The sequence below is a fragment of the Squalius cephalus genome, assembly GCF_949319135.1.
Source record: "Squalius cephalus genome assembly, chromosome: 3".
Lineage (NCBI taxonomy): Eukaryota > Metazoa > Chordata > Actinopteri > Cypriniformes > Leuciscidae > Squalius > Squalius cephalus.
The window spans coordinates 46,638,875-46,656,095 of record NC_137124.1 but is presented as its reverse complement, the minus strand read 5'-3'; the positions used below and the strand labels follow the sequence as shown (position 1 = coordinate 46,656,095).

Sequence of the window (17,221 nt, the reverse complement as noted above, 5' to 3'; positions counted from 1 at the left end):
GTATTTAACAGTATAAGCACAATAAGACTCGAAAGATAACTTAGTCCAGTATCCAGGCGCTGGTAGACAGGCTTTTAGTGCATGTGAGCTTCACATGTACGCGCTGAGGAAGGAACGCACACGTTAGAACACGTTAAAATATATAACGTTAAATATTAAATGTAAACTATAGCCCGTCAATTTTCATTTTACAATTATCTTCTCTCTCTGTGTGTGCGCGCGTCCGTGTTTGTGAGAGAGAGAGAGAGCCGCTCGCGCACCACTGATACAATGGTAGGCTACGTTTTAATCTAAGTAACGGTCGCGGGGCTGAAGTTAACTTGATGTTTTGAATGCTCAGAGGCAGAGCACGTTACAAAACGTATTCTTAAAATACACATTTCTGTTTTAATAAATGCTCATAGTAAATCATAGCATATTGCCTAAAACATAGTACAAAAATAATCAGTGATACATTTGCGACCCATTAAAAATTAGGGTCGCAATAGCATTTCAAAAGGTCGCATATGCGACCATTTTGGTCGCAGTGTAGTTCCCTGAATATCTTGTCAATGAAGACAGCTCTCCTACTCGCTTTGGCGTCCATCAAGAGGGTAGGGGACCTGCAGGCATTTTCGGTCGACGAATCGTGCCTAGTGTTCGCGCTGGACTTCTCTCACGTTGTTCTGAGACCCCGGCCCGTATATGTGCCCAAGGTTCCTACCACTCCATTTAGATATCAGGTAGTGAACCTGCAAGCGCTGCCCCCAGAGGAGGCAGACCCAGCCCTGGCTTTGCTCTGTCCTGTTCGCGCTCTGCGCTGCTACATTGACAAAACTCAAAGCTTTAGGACCTCAGACCAGGGGCCGGTTTCACAAAGATAGACTTTGACTATGGCTTAGATATAGTAGATAGTCAGACTTCAGATAGACATCTAAATCAGACCGTTGCACAAAGCACTTAAGACTCTGACTATCTTAAGTAGGACTACACTGCAATGCATTCTGGGTAAAATAAGACACTTTTCAAAACAAAAAACATGGCGGATCGAGTAAGCGCATGCAACAGCTCAGTGCAGTTTACCCCAGCGGAAAATATGTGTTTGTTGGAGGAGTATAATTGACGGAGTATGTTTTTATGTTTCCACTGTTCGATCGTGCCCGTGCCTCTCTCTGACACACACACACACATTCCAGCATTGCAATCTTGACATCGCAGCCTGTTATTATGCAGCATTCACACCAAACGCGAATAGAGCGTCAAATTCACGTCTATCGCGTTTAGTTCGACGCTTGAACATTTTGAATCCACCTTGAATCACCTTGGACGCGCGTATAAAGCGAGCGTTTGAAGTGAAATAGACGGGCGTTCAGAGCTATGACTCCACTATGACTCTGCTACCCCCTGTTGCATGAGCGGTGTATTGCATTTCACGCATCGCCCGTGACGCTTGCGTCTGCTTGCATCCACTGTTTAGACTATGAAAGGGAGTGCGTCGATCGTTGCTCGTATTGACTATGTAACGGCCCTAACAGGGCATTTTACTTGGGAATGTAGTAACAAGAAGAAATGTTTAAATTATGTTTAAAAGGTTAAAAAGAAAATTATCCCTTTTCTTTTGGCTGTTTGTAATGTAACTGATCGTTACTGCTGGTTGCCAAGGTAACATAGAGTCTTAGACCTAAGTTAGCCTGGGGGTAAGGTGTCTAATTTTTTTGGTCTAAATTAAGTCAGTCTTTATTTTTGTGAAACGGTCTAACTCGCCTTAGACTAGTCTATGAGCAAATTTTAGACTTGTCTAACACTATAGACCGGTCTAAAATAGCTTGGTGAAACCGGCCCCAGCTCTTTGTCTGTTACGGAGGCCAGCAGAAGGGGAAGGCTGTCTCCAAGCAGTGGTTAGCCCACTGGCTAGTGGATGCTATCGTCCGGGCTTATGATTCCCAGGACGTGCCTTATCCACCTAGGTTGAGGGCACACTCTACTAGGAGTGTTGCCTCTTCCGGGGCTTTGGCTCAAGGCGCTTCGCTGACAGATATTTGTAGAGCTGCGGGCTAGGCGACACCTAACACGTTCGCTAGGTTTTATAGCATTCGTGTAGAACCTGTTTCCTCCCGTGTACTCGCTTCGGCCAGTAGCGCGAGGAATTAGGTTAGTGTCGGCTTGCTACTCCATTCTCGCCCCAGGGGCCAGATACGTGCGTTTTCCTGCTCCGTTGGTTAACCAACAAACGGCTAACCTCGTGAGTTCCTCCGTCACCCCCCGGCGTCAGGCGAGGCGGATCGCTGGTCGACAGGCCTGTTACCTCTCACTATGAGCTGAGTTCAGGCTGGGGTTTATGTTGCGGTCCCCACGGCGACCCCATATGTGTTCTCTCCATGATACGGTTACCCCCTGGGTTAGCCAGTGTCTTCCCCCCGACAGAGTCTGCGCTGTTGTCTCTGCTGAGTACACTCCCACCCTCCGGGCTGGGACTACCTCAGAGAATTCCATATGTTCACTACCCTACGGGCTAGTGCACATGTGTTTTCCTTGTGTTTTCCTAGTGTCTCCCTTCGGGCAGGTTTTGGGCTCCGCAGCGTTCCCTTCTACATCATGGGCACGCTTTCCCAGTGTTATCCAATGTCCACTGAGCGGGTCTTGCGGAACAGCAGTGTGACCTCTTTCCTACTTACAAAGCATGTAGAGGTCTGTAATTTTTACACTTCAACTGTGAGAGACGGAATCTAAAACAAAAATCCAGAAAATCACATTGTATGATATTTAAATAATTAATTTGCATTTTATTACATGATATAAGTATTTGATCACCTACCAACCAGTAAGAATTACGGCTCTCACAGACCTGTTAGTTTTTCTTTAAGAAGCTCTCCTGTTCTCTACTCATTACCTGTATTAACTGCACCTGTCCACATACTCAATCAAACAGACTCCAACCTCTCTACAATGGCCAAGACCAGACAGCTGTGTAAGGACATCAGGGATAAAATTGTAGACCTGCATAAGGCTGGGATGGGCTACAGGACAATAGGCAAGCAACTTGGTGAGAAGGCAATTAGAAAATGGAAGAAGTTCAAGATGACGGTCAATCTCCCTCGGTCTGGGGCACCATGCAAGATCTCACCTCGTGGGGCATCAATGATCATGAGGAAGGTGAGGGATCAGCCCAGAACTACACGGCAGGACTTGGTCAATGACCTGAAGAGAGCTGGGACCACAGTCTCAAAGAAAACCATTAGTAACACACTACGCCGTCATGGATTAAATTCCTGCAGCGCAGGCAAGGTCCCCCTGCTCAAGCCAGCGCATGTCCAGGCCCGTCTGAAGTTTGCCAATGACCATCTGGATGATTCAGAGGAGGAATGGGAGAGAAGGTCATGTGGTCTGATGAGACAAAAATAGAGCTTTTCCGTGTTTAAAATAAACACTCGCCGTGTTTGGAGGAAGAAGGATGAGTACAACCCCAAGAACACCATCTCAACCGTGAAGCATGGAGGTGGAAACATCATTCTTTGGGGATGTTTTTCTGCAAAGGGGACAGGATGACTGCACCGTATTGAGGGGAGGATGGATGGGGCCATGTATCGCGAGATCTTGGCCAACAACCTCCTTCCCTCAGTAAGAGCATTGAAGATGGGTCATGGCTGGGTCTTCCAGCGTGACAACGACCCGAAAAACACAGCCAGGGCAACTAAGGAGTGGCTCCGTAAGAAGCATCTCAAGGTCCTGGAGTGGCCTAGCCAGTCTCCGGACCTGAACCCAATAGAAAATCTTTGGAGGGACCTGAAAGTCCATATTGCCCAGCGACAGCCCCGAAACCTGAAGGATCTGGAGAAGGTCTGTATGGAGTAGTGGACCAAAATCCCTGCTGCAGTGTGTGCAAACCTGGTCAAGAACTACAGGAAACATATGATCTCTGTAATTGCAAACAAAGGTTTCTGTACCAAATATTAAGTTCTGCTTTTCTGATGTATCAAATACTTATGTCATGCAATAAAATGCAAAATTAATTACTTAAATGACATAATTACATATTACATAGTCATATTACATAACATTATAAAGAGAACAATATTGTAATAAAACATTGTGAATTATTTGGGTTTAGTTGCTGTGTTTCATCGCATTGCTCCACAGCATGAATAATTCTGAATGGCACATAACTTAGTTCAAGTTCACTTGTGCATTCGCGTCATTTTGTGCAGATATAATTTGTAATATTATGTTTATTTTTTATATACCTGATTAATCTCATATAGGATGTGTTTCTTCGAGTTAAATAATGCGCTAGCAAAGTGATCCAGTTTACCGGTGTTCATTCAGCGCGCAGCTCAAACAGCAATGCACGACAAATAATAACTTTGATTGGGATATTACATAACATGAGAACACTATTTTATTAAATCGTTATGAATTCATTGGGTTTAGTTGCCGTTAGGGCTGGGAGAAAAAAATCAATTCACCTAGCTATCGCAATTTAAAGGGATAGTTCACTTTGAAATTAAATTTTGGTATGTTTTAGCTTACCTGAAGGGTATCCAAGATGTAGGTGTCTTTTTTTCCGCAGTAGTTTCAATTTTGATATTTTTAGGTCAAACCGTTCTTGTCTGTTAGTCATTTCATGCAGGTATATGGATACTGACTCAAAGAGCTTGCACAAAGTCCAAAATAAAACAGTTCCCCATCGTCCAAATTAAACAATTCCCCATCGTAAGTACACATTGATGGCCTAAGACACGAAACGAGCGGTTTGTGTGAGAAAACGAACAGTATTTATATAGTTTTTAGCTCTTATAACACAGCCGCGTCCAAATGATCTGAGGGCTCGGGGGCTGTGTTATAAGAGCTAAAAACTATATAAATACTGTTCGTTTTATAAATGAATAGTCAGCTAGTCTGAACTAGTGTTGTATGATATACTGGTACTAGAAAGGTACCAGAAAAAAAGACACCTACATCTTGGATGCCCTTCAGGTAAGCTAAAACATACCAAAATTTAATTTCAAAGTGAACTATCCCTTTAAGACTGATCTCAATTCAAACACCCACACAATCTTTTTTCAATTCGTCTGTCTATTAAACTTTGACAAAATCATATCGCAACATTCAAAGCTGTGTTGGCGCTGCCGCTGACCCGGAGAGAGTTGTCATGAAACAGCTTCACAAACAGTCTTTTCAACCTCATAATATCATTATTTCTGTGATGCAATTGTTAAAATGATCATTAGAAGTACTTGGATACACTGATGTCTACGATAGTGATCAAAATCAGCTTTTGATAGAAACTTGGTGCTTAAAATAATGGATTTATCGATTGCATTGTTTCGCCACTAAGTGGCGACAAGTGACTGTTAAAAAATGTATTTGCTATTGAATCATTTATTCAAGAGAATGTAGTATTGTATGATGCTTCTGAAATAAAAGTCAGAAAGATGTGATGATTTGATTTTTGTAAATATGACTCATCTTATGCATCATGTACAGTCTGTATAAATGTATGATTTAACTTTACGATGGTCCAGTGTTAAAAAAATTGCAATATCTTGCAATATCAAATTGCAATTCTTAAAAAAAAAAAAAAAAAAATTTTCAAATACGTATCGTATCGGCACCCAAGTATCGTGATGGTATCGAATCGGGAGAAAGGTGTATCGTCCCAGCCCTAGTTGCTGTGTTTCAGCGAGTTGTTCCATGAAGAGCATAAGTACACATGCTGACAAGCGCACATCTGAGGCGGCGTTGGTGACACGTTGTATTTATATACGCTGTTATATTTAAACGCTGTCTTTCACAAAGTACCAGTACTAGTAAAATGAGGAATCATTTTTAAAAGCAGGGTATTGTGATACCTTTCTAGTACCAGTATATCATACAACACTAGTTCAGACTAGCTGACTATTCATATTAACTCATATTAAGTCCATCAGCACAAGTGTCCTGTATTTTTTTCCTTGTATGACAGAGCCTTTATAAAGAGTTAAAGTGGCTTATTTTACTATCAGGAGTGAATATAAAAAACGCATAACAAGGCCTTGATGACTGTTGTTTAGAGTGCATCAGTCAGGTTCCAGAAGTAAAAACTCCATGCAGTTTCCCCGTCGGGAAAATTATTTTTAACAATAACATAAACCTTTAAAGACAGCTTTACTGTGAGCTACAAGGTTTTTAATCAATAGGGGTAAGTGTACCCATTAAGCCCATGTACCCTTTAAGCCCACTTTCAACTCTGAAGTCAAATTAAAAAAAGAGACAATAATATTTTATGCTGCTTATTATTTTAACCAATCCAGTGATTTGTTACTTCCCTGGCATTTTTTTATTGCATACCAATCGCATTTGGCAATGATGAGTTAGCCCCACTCATGTGCATGCTGTCTCAAGGGACCTCATACAAAATCACCCCAAAACTTTGGTGTTTCGGGACCCTTAAGAAATCAACACATTTCAGCAAATTTCAGCCATTTCTTTGGTAACTACATTGGTTTTATGTCAAATAAGAGATACATGTATTGTTTTTTGTGTATGAACAAATAGTACTTTATCATTTTATATAGGCTAATTTTCCTTTAAATGGAAAGATTAGTTTTATTAGCTTGCGTTCAAAGCTAATCTCTGTCAAACCATTAGCCTTAAAGGTTAGAATGCCAAAGAATTAAGCATGTGAACTGCAAACAATAAATGTTTTGTGATTCATTTTACATTAATTTACAAATAAATACATCATAAATTGTTTTGTAGAGAAGATTATTTTCATAAATGAACTTTTTTTTTTTTTAAGATGGGCTTAAATGGTACAGCGCCACAAAACGCATGCAAACTATAGCCAACACAAGCTAACCTTGAAACTTAACATTTCTCATTGTGGAAAACATTGTCTTTTTTCACCATTACTCACCGTGGAACCATTTAAGCCCACGTGTTTCAATGAGGAATCCCTCTAATTGCAAACTTTGATAAATTTTCTGAAAGTGTTTAATGATAACATGTCTTTGTGTGCTTTTACCTTACTAAACTTTTAACCTTACCTTACTTACACACAAATTACACACATTCATTCAAATAGAGCCTGTTTTGTCCTAAAGTCCTTTAAGTATAACTGGGCAAAATTCGGGAGCCAAGCTGAGTTAAGGCTTGAGATTCTGGGCATGGAGAGGTCCCAGAGGGACCCTACATTCCCCACAGTCCTGAGCCCCTGAGACCGTCCGGCTCCAAGATACCGCCACTTCCTGTCCAGCTTTGTCTGGGCAAAACTCGGGACCCAAGTCGAGTTGGGGCTCTGGACTCCGGGCATGGAGGGGTCACCCAGTGGGCCCCCTATGCCGGGTTATTGAGCCCTAACTTGGCTTTCTTCAGCCCTAACTCGGCTTTCTTCCCAAGATATGGTCACTTCCTGTGGAACTTTGATCGGGCATAACTCCAGAGTCAAGCCGACCTAAGGCTCCAGACTCCTGGTGTGGGGGGCCCACTAGGAGACCCCCTGAAACCCCTGAGTCTGGAGCCCCAACTCTGCTTCCTTCCCGAGATACACCCGGTTTAACTTCCACCTTTGACCAGGCATAACTCGGGAGCCGAGCCGGCTTAAGGCTCCAGACTCCCGGTGTGGGGGGCCCACTAGGGGAGTTCTGTACCTGAATACAGATAGATTTACCAGAAAAACATAAATCACTACTTATTTTATTTCTATCTTTGTTCTGTTGTTTTTATCTATGCTTGTAATTTGATTATTATTTTCTATGCAGATGCAATTCCTACAAAACCACCCCAATCAATCATTCTAGAATTATTAATTCTTTACAAATAGAACTATTCAAATCATCTGGTGAAATTGTTTTCGTATCACAATATATATATATATATATTAGCAGAAAAACTCAATTTTGCAATGTCAGTTTGTTTTCCAATATCGTGTAGCCCTAGTATTATTAATTAAATGACAATGCATAGTGTAGTCTACATTCACACATTTAAGGTGCAGTCTGTAAGAATGACAGCTAGTGGTCAAAATAAGTACTGTAGTCCAAATTCTAAATATCGGAGATCGTCGTTTCCCCCACCCGCCAGTTTTAGGACACACAACAGGAACAAGCACAATTGACAATGAAAGCCGAGGAGACTTGCGTAAGTTGATGAGTTGATTTATCTCCGTTTTAATATGCTCTCGTTCATAGATTTTTTTAGATGGATACCAAGGCTGTTTTGGTTGGGTAGAATCTGCAATCTTTGACCCAGTTTGTTTGCTGGCTGCAGTACGCTGTGTTTCTGGAACTGGAATACCGGGGTATACTATTGGGTGAACTGGCAGTGGGTGAGTTTACCCTGGAAATCCAGAGTTCTCGCGAGAGCACAAGTTGAATTTGCTCAGCGAGTTTACTCTGGCATCAAGTAATGATGCTCATTAAATATGCCCTTGTATCCGAGCTGCACCAATCACATCGGGTTATCTGATATAGGTGGACCAGAGGCGAGCTAAACAGATGACGACAGCGCTGTGACGTCGAAGCAATTTTTTAACATTGCAAGATGGCTATGGATGAACACCAGTTGTTTGAAACGGCTTTGGCCGCTACAATGAACGAGTTAGACTTGGCTTTTTATCTAAAAGAGGAACGGAAGACGGCGCTCGAATCGTTCCTTTGCAAGAAGGGCGTTTTTGCTGTTTTGCCGACCGGATATGGCAAAAGTCTAATCTACCAGTTAGCTCCGCTGGTAGCTAAGCATATGGGGTTTATTGTTGTGATTGGTCGTAGTGTTATCCAATTGCGTGCAGTGAGATTTTCAAATGCATACTTGGTGCCGCCCCTCAAGCTGGCCGATTTTCATTAGTCGATGCCAGACCATTAATCTTTCAGATTTAGGTCTGGATTTCCAGGCTAGGGCGAGATCACACAGACCAAAACAAAATCAGACATTCCAAGACAGAATGCACATTTCAAAGTAAAATAACTGGCTGTAGAAGTGTTTTTTCAGAGAAACGAGTATGTGAACTCAGCATATTTCCTAAATATCTGCAAACATATTATGGTATTTTATGCTTTAGTAGAGTGAAAAAGTTACATACAGCACCTTTAAGTCTCTACTGTTTTTGCTCTGTAATGCATGAAAGTCGAGTGTGTTTCGTGTTGTATGTAATGTTTCTATCATAGATGCTGCTACAGTGCTAGTATTGATGTTTTTTCATTTGTTTTGTTTCTGTCAGGACTGGAACGGTAGCGACCGCTGGACTCAGTATCTTCCTGAACTGAAACAAACATTTCCCATTTTACTCACCTGCTTTTCTGCAAACAGATTGAAATGGATTTAATAACCTAAAATTGTGAGGAATCACTTGAAATGTCAAGATACACATTCATCTATCTGGATGTTTTATACACATTGGCCTGTAACATAATATGAATATTAGCCATTAGAGTATGTGTACTGTGGAATAACAAATTTAAGAATCTATTTCAAATATGCTTCCGTACATAACATCACGGTAAATAATATTGTATTTAGCTTTTAACCCCCTGAGGTCGGCAATCACGCCGGCGTGATCTGCTCGCTTTTTTCCTTATCAGTGCAAAAGAGAGTCAAAATACTATTTTGATTTTGATTTTGACATACTTGTGTTATACATCAATCGATCCTGTTAAGTGTGTTTTTTTTGTTTTTTTTTTGTGTATACTCAAAATAAAAACAAAGTGTTGTGCTTTTTGCCAAATAAAGAAAAATAAACATGAAGCTTGAATTCTCTTCTTTTAAATGAAGTAATTTTTATAAAAAAACAAATATTCTCAGTTTATGTAATTTGTATGAAAAGAGAGAGATGTCAGTCGTTCTCATCTCAGCTCATTATGTTTTAATGTGACCCCACCCACGGAGAGCGCGCGCTATTCAAACGCAAATGTGAGGCGATCCATGCAAACCTTTGAGCCCACTTCAGCTGGATAACACACACCGCGAGTTCACTTTCAGACTCATGTACTTTAAGACGCTGTCAGGAATAATACTATCTTGATAATAATTGCACTCACAGCCTATAGTGCTATAAATAGTTCTGGAAGTTTCATTTCGAGGAGTAAGATCCAGCTGAGGAAGAGGTCAGTTCTATATTTGCTTTGTTCTAATTGCAAGTGTCTGTACACGCAAAAATACTGTTTAAATATGAATCGCGTTTCTGTGTGTGAATGAATGAACAGCTTTTAAGCAAACTCTATTGCTATACTGAGATGAGTAAAAATCGACTACAAAAATTGGATAGATTATAAAGTTTTTACTGTAAAATACTGCCACATCAAATAAGCTTATAATGTTGCCATTTTCTGCTCATGTGTTAAATATATATATGTTTTGTCAAAAATAATCAACTAAGATTGTATAACCTTTTTAACCTGTTAAGCTGCAACCCCACTTTTGAAAAATCCCCAGAAATGACATACCCAAACTGAAACAGATACAGTTCATGAACCCTTTGTACTAAAAGCACAAGTATGATCTCATTTGAAAGCTGACACCTGGCAGTTTATTGTAAATGTAGAATTAATTATTGTCATAATGAAAAAAATTGTTATAAATAGCTTCAAAGTTTTGTAAAGTTATTAGAAATTTATTTTTATGAAACATCCTCATGAAAATAAAATTGAAGTTGGCCCTGTAGCAATCTAGAAATGCACTACAGCTAAAGCCACATGTCTAAACATTTGTAGCAATCTAGAAATGCACTACAGCTAAAGCCACATGTCTAAACATTTTATGTTTAAAATCTGAAGATAATAAGTCCAAAACTCTGTATTTAGTTAAATGTTTTTCAAGACCATGTCAAATGACTTTATTTTGATTTGACTCCAAAATGCAACTGATGTTTATTGTCATTTTCTAAACATCTATTTAGTCTTTTGTCTCTATTGTTTTGTGGTGCAAACGAGCCCCATTCAGTCTCAGTCTCCCCCTGCACACATTCACACTTCTCCAGCCTGGTTATGGCTCTAAATATTAATTTCTTTTGTCTGCATTATAGCTACTAACGACTGGCTATTTATAGGGTTTCAGTCCCTAATTTCTTTTATCAAAGTTCACCTCACATTTTAAACTGTATCAAATGCATTTCTTGAATAAAGAAACATTTCAGTAAGCATTCCTATTTAGAAAAAAAACATAAAAGAATAACTGCTAGTGGCAGGTGCACCTAGGACTAGCTAGCATGTTAGCTTAGCACACCATCAATACACGACAATTTATGAGATTAAAACCATGTTTGTGCTCCAAACTTACTTTATAACGCAAGTCGAGTGTTTTAAATAATCTTCTGTGATCTAATTTGGCTTCAGATAAAAAAATCAGACAGAAAATATACCATTGTATAGTGTTCTGCACAATGAGAAAGTCTATATCGATTAGCATTACATTATAAATATAATCTATTATTATGGAAATACCTGGCATGGCTTGAAAAACACAGGTAACTCAAATATCATTGCAATCATGTTTATTGTCTTCAAAACATCTTTATCTGCATGTTACAGCGCGATCTCTGTAGCTTTGTGTGTATCAGTGACGTCCTGGAATGTCACATGATCATGGCTCTTCTTCATGTTCCATATATGGACTATTATTGTGCATATAGCGCCCTCAGGCTATTGGTATGAATTGAAAACACAGTATCAGAGTATCCAAGCGCTCATAATGATTACATCGACGCATTTGGGTATAAATTCAATAAATATTATTCCTGTCTATAGAAATCTGATGTAAACCTATGAGAATATATCAATATTTCTCCAAATCTGCACATTTTTGAGCTATAGCCCTGAGGGACGTTGTTTTGTCAAGCGCTGTCATGACGACAGCACGGGAGTTTTTTATGAATGAAAGCGGCTGACGCGCATAATTCATATTAAAGGTATCGACTCATTTTTTCATTTCATCCATTAGTCAAAAGTCTTATTTCAGAAACATTCATTTTTAGTTTTTTCAATAACCATGCATACACATTATTCTCTCAAAAATACAAACATGTACATACATTTTGCTCACATATTATGGTAGCCATGTTTGTGCTAAAAAGAGTGTAATTATACCTTTGCCATTAATATGTTTATAAGCAACTGAAAAAAGCACAAATGTCAGGGCATGTCAGAACATCTCAAGGACCCCAAAAACACCTCAGACCCCAGAGGGTTAAGGTTAAGATGATGATATCACACGAATAATTCGGCTCAGCAAAGTTGCAATTCCTGTTTTCTCCTGAAAACTCTTAATGGCTCTTGGAGCTTGTGTTTTAGCAAGAGAGTCCTGCCAGTCCTGTACTCGAGTCTCAGCATTTGAATAGATATGCTGAGTAGATTAGGATTGGCAACACTCTCAGTCTAGAACAGGTTCCTAAACCTGTTTTATCACAAAGTTTTAGTTCCTGCCCCTAAATGTATATAAACTGTAAGAGAACATTCCCTTAGTCAGACTTTGGTGACTGCAGCTACCGACAGCTCGTGTTCTCAATAAAGAATCCTTGCTGAAGAAAGAACCAAGTCTCCTGGTCGTCGATTCTGAGTTTCCAACAGTTTTGGTGCCACGTGACCCGGATAGAGTTCCAGCTTACTCACCTGAATCCAGATTGAAACTTCAAGCCCAACAAAGATCTGACTAAGTTCCAGACTGAATCTTCTGAATCCAGATTGAAATTTCAAGCTCAACCAAGATCTGACTGCATTCCAGCCTGAATCACCTGAATCCAGATTGAAAACTTCAAGCTCCAAAAAAAAGATCTCAAAGAATGAACTTTTCTGACTGAGTTCCAGAATAAATTTTTCAGTACAACCAATGATTCGGTGAGTTTCACTCTATTCAAAAGAACCTTTAAAGACCAGTAAAATTTTGTCATCCTCTGTGCTGTCAGAGAAGAGTTAACAGACAGCTGCAGGGTTTTGTTAACTAAGTTATCCTCTAAAAGTTTTCTTTTAGAGATGAAATTTATCCTCTGTTTTCAGGCAGGGAAGATTAGCATAAAGTGCTAGTAATTTGTGTTATCCTTTGCTCTGGGCAAGGAAAGTTAACAATAATTGATCTGTGTTAACATGTGTACCCTCTGTTGATCAGAAAAGGTTTAGTGTTTGTTTGTGTGGTAACAAAGTAATTCATAGAATGGTTAGAAGGAATGCTAGACTAATCCCCACAACTGGAAAAGGTGGTCTTGCGACTCCTTTATGGACAGACAGTGAGTTCAAATCATTGTTAGCACAGCACATGGACTCCATAGTGACCGAGTCGGTCAAATTGGATTTGACCAAGAAAATTGGTATTGATGCAGAAAAAGTATGGTCAATTGAAGATTGTAAAAAGATACTAGGTGCAAGTATTCGCAAGACCAATGTGAAAGCCATTATCTGTTGTCACAGATAATTTAGCTTATCCATTGCACAAGTTAAAAGAACAGAACAAACAATTGCACACTCAAGTGTCCCATCTTGAGAAAAAGGTGGGCCTCAAGGCGGGCCTCAAATGTGACTCAGAAGACCAACAGTCAGATGAAAGCTATCCTGATTTACAGTCTTTTGATAGAATTGAGGACAATGTCAATGCTGGACTGATGAAAGATGTAAATGCAGTTGAAGTGTGTGGAGCAAGACAAAAGGCTACATCAGAGTAGGGGAAAAGGTGTTTATCCAGTTCCATCTGCAACCACTATACAAGCAGTCAACACAGCTTTAGGTCCTAAAGACATAGAGAGACTTGCTGAAAGTTTGCCATCAGTGCAAAGAAATTTTTCTGAGTTTAGGAGAGAGTTGTCCAAAAAGATGCGGCTTTATGATATGTCTCTAGCTGAAGTCACCCAGCTAATATCACAGATCTTGACTGAGTCAGAATTCAATGATTTTGAAAATGCTGTAAACAATTCTGAGTTTCAAAATGCCAGAAAAGATGAATTGAGAGAGGGAGTTCTGAGAGTGTTAAAGAACATTGTTGGACCGAACGTGGACTGGTCAGAGCTCACTAGGTGTATACAGAAGAAGGGTGAAACTGTATGGAAGTACACTGAAAGATTTTGCCAGACCGCTGCAGCTTACGTTTTATGTTCTGACAAAAGACCATCAAACCATGCGCGAACTAGGGGACCATTATCATCTAACACCTTCTCTGAAGTGTCAGCAATTGAGTCTTATATATTTTTAATGATGTATAGTTTGTCAAGGTATAACATTAAATCTGATTAATGTTAATTTGTAATGTAACTTTGAACTAAATAAAAAATAAAAAAAACGCTTCAGTGCGCGGGCGCACTGGCAACTGTTAACAGGTTAATAGAACAAAAGGAAAGTGACTGTCTCAGTCTTCCTTTAGGGGACCCTGGTTAAGTAGACTCAGCCTTAAATGTTATACCACAGAATATTCCAGTCAGACCCCCATCCTCTATTATGATGTCTATTATGACTGATGTTTCACTGGAGAATGGAAATGTGCAAATTTTCTCACACACTGTACACTGTGTACACAACAGGGACAGAATAGGACACACAGACCAGTGCGGAGCCCATGGAAGAACCGAAGTGCAACAGGCCTCGGGGGTCAGCCATGTGGTGAAGATTTCCTCATAGGTTTCCCCCTCAGTAGTTTATCCCCACCTCACTGGTCCATAGGTGTCAAATCAATTAAGAAATAGGGAAAGAATGAAACAATAACAGCAGACTCTGAAAACCATACAACTTGTGTTACTGCTACAACTCTAGTGTTTGAAGAAATACTGCTCTGTTTTCTGTTTTCTTTCTTACTCTGTGCAGATAAACACTTGATGGCTGTCCCGAGATCCATATGCAACGACCGTCTCATCTGCATATGAAGCCACAACCTCAAGAAGACAACTAGACCCACTGCTGAACGAACTATCACAAAAGAAAAAGAAAAATACACAACGCAGAGACTCACTTACGGGAACTTCAGTCATCCATCAGAGAACTTGAACAAAATACAAGAAGACATTATTGATCTTTCAACAAAATTACACCAGATGACTGAAGATAACTCTTCATGGTTCGGAAACCTTTTAGTATCAAATGTGTCAACCACGTCCAGCACAAGGAAGTAACAGTTCTTCCAACCAGAAAAGACTATTACTCGTAAGGACTTCACTGACCCTAATTGCATGTTTGTTTCTGTGTCAGCATGCAATTACAGAAAATCAACACAGAACATGTGCTATGTGCCTGTAACGATCACAAGTTACAAGAATTAACTTTTAAGTGTCTAAATTTGTATTTTGTGAGAGTTTTTAAGAACTCTCAAACGGGGGACTGTGGAATAACAAATTTAAGAATCTATTTCAAATATGCTTCCGTGCATAACATAACGGTAAATAATATTGTATTTAGCTTTTAAGGTTAAGATGATGATATCACACGAATGATTCAGCTCAGCAAAGTTGCAATTCCTGTTTTCTCCTGAAAACTCTTAATGGCTCTTAGAGCTTGTGTTTTAGCAAGAGAGTCCTGCCAGTCCTGTACTCGAGTCTCAGCATTTGAATAGATATGCTGAGTGGATTAGGATTGGCAACACTCTCAGTCTAGAACAGGTTCCTAAACCTGTCTCATCACAAAGTTTTGGTTCCTGCCCCTAAATGTATATAAACTGTAAGAAAACTTTCCCTTAGTTAGACTTGGTGACTGCAGCTACCGTCAGCTCGTGTTCTCAATAAAGAATCCTGCTGAAGAAAGAACCAAGTCCTCCTGGTCGTCGATTCTGAGTTTCCAACAGTACATATCTATGTGTGTATGAATGAGAAATTGAATAATTAAATTTGGTTACTTTTAAATGTGTTTGTATTTACTTTTACTAACATATTAAAACAGACCACAGCAACAATATAAGGAACAGGCCTGGACTGGCCAACGGGAGCACTGGAAGAATTCCCGGTGGTCTGGCAACTGATTTGGCCCGGTGCCTTTAAAAAAAAAAAAGAACAAGTCAAGTCAAGTCAAGTTTATTTATATAGCGCTTTTCACAATACAGATTGTATCAAAGCAGCTTCACTGTATTAAATTAAAAGAATACATCAATGTGTGTTTCTAGTGGAAAACGTCCACGTTTGGTAATGCTGATCAATAGTATTGTTGATTGATTAATTAAATTAAATATCCCCAACTGAGCAAACCAAAGGCAACAGTGGCAAGGAACCGAAAAAACTCCATCAGGTGACCTGATGGAGAAAAAAAAAACCTTGGGAGAACCCAGGCTCAGTCGGGGGCCAGTTCTCCTCTGGCGTCTATGAACTAGAGGTCGGATTCAACTGTAAGATTAAAAGTATTATATGAATGCCTGGCTGAAGAGATGTGTCTTTAATCTAGTTTTATACTGGGAGAGCGAGTCTGAGCAACGAACAGTATCTGGAAGACTATTCCAGAGTTTTGGAGCTAAATGTGAAAATGCTCTCCCTCCTTTGGTGGACCTAGATATCCTAGGTATGACCAAAAGCCTCGAATTTAGTGATCTTAAAGAGCGCGATGGATTATAGGGCGAAAGAAGGTCCGTTAAATAGACTGGAGCTAAGCCGTTTAGGGCTTTATAAGTCAGTAGCAATACCTTGTAATTAATACGGAACTTTATAGGTAACCAATGTAGTGATGATAAAATTGGTGTTATATGATCATATTTTCTTGATCTAGTAAGAACTCTAGCGGCGGCATTTTGGACTAACTGTAGCTTGTTTATTAAGGATGCAGGACAACCGGCTAATAAAGCAATACAGTAATCTAGTCTCGATGTCATGAATGCATGAACTAACTTTTCTGCATCAGAAACTGATAGCATTCTACGTAGCTTAGCAATGTTTCTAAGGTGGAAAAAGGCTGTTCTTGTAACATATGAAATATGATTTTCAAAAGACAGGTTGCAGTCTAGTATAACACCCAGGTCTTTTACTGTAGAGGATAAAGTAACAGGACATCCTACTATGTTAAAGTTGTAGTGTGAGAGTTTTTGTGGGCGTTTTTTTGAACCGATGATTAGTACCTCTGTCTTGTCTGGATTTAATAAAAGAAAATTGCGCGTCATCCAATCTTTTATGTCTTTAACACACTCTGTCAATTTGGATAATTTAGCATTTTCATCTGGCCGTGATGAAATATAGATTTGAGTGTCATCAGCATAACAATGGAAACTAATTCCATGTTTCCTTATAATATTTCCAAGTGGCAGCATATATATTGAGAATAACAGAGGGCCTAACACAGATCCCTGCGGCACTCCATAGTTTACTGTAGTTATGATCGATTTTTCT

At 39.6% G+C, this 17,221-nt stretch overlaps 1 long non-coding RNA gene across 1 annotated transcript in view; it reads left to right on the top strand.

Annotated features, from left to right (window-relative positions):
- Positions 1–11,101, top strand: part of LOC307155613 — a 31,163-nt gene extending 20,062 nt beyond the window's left edge. Inside the window, exon 3 of the long non-coding RNA XR_013820530.1 lies at positions 9,176–11,101. This is a non-coding gene — a long non-coding RNA (uncharacterized lncRNA). The remainder of the gene's footprint in view (positions 1–9,175) is intronic.
- Positions 11,102–17,221: the final 6,120 nt, after the last annotated feature.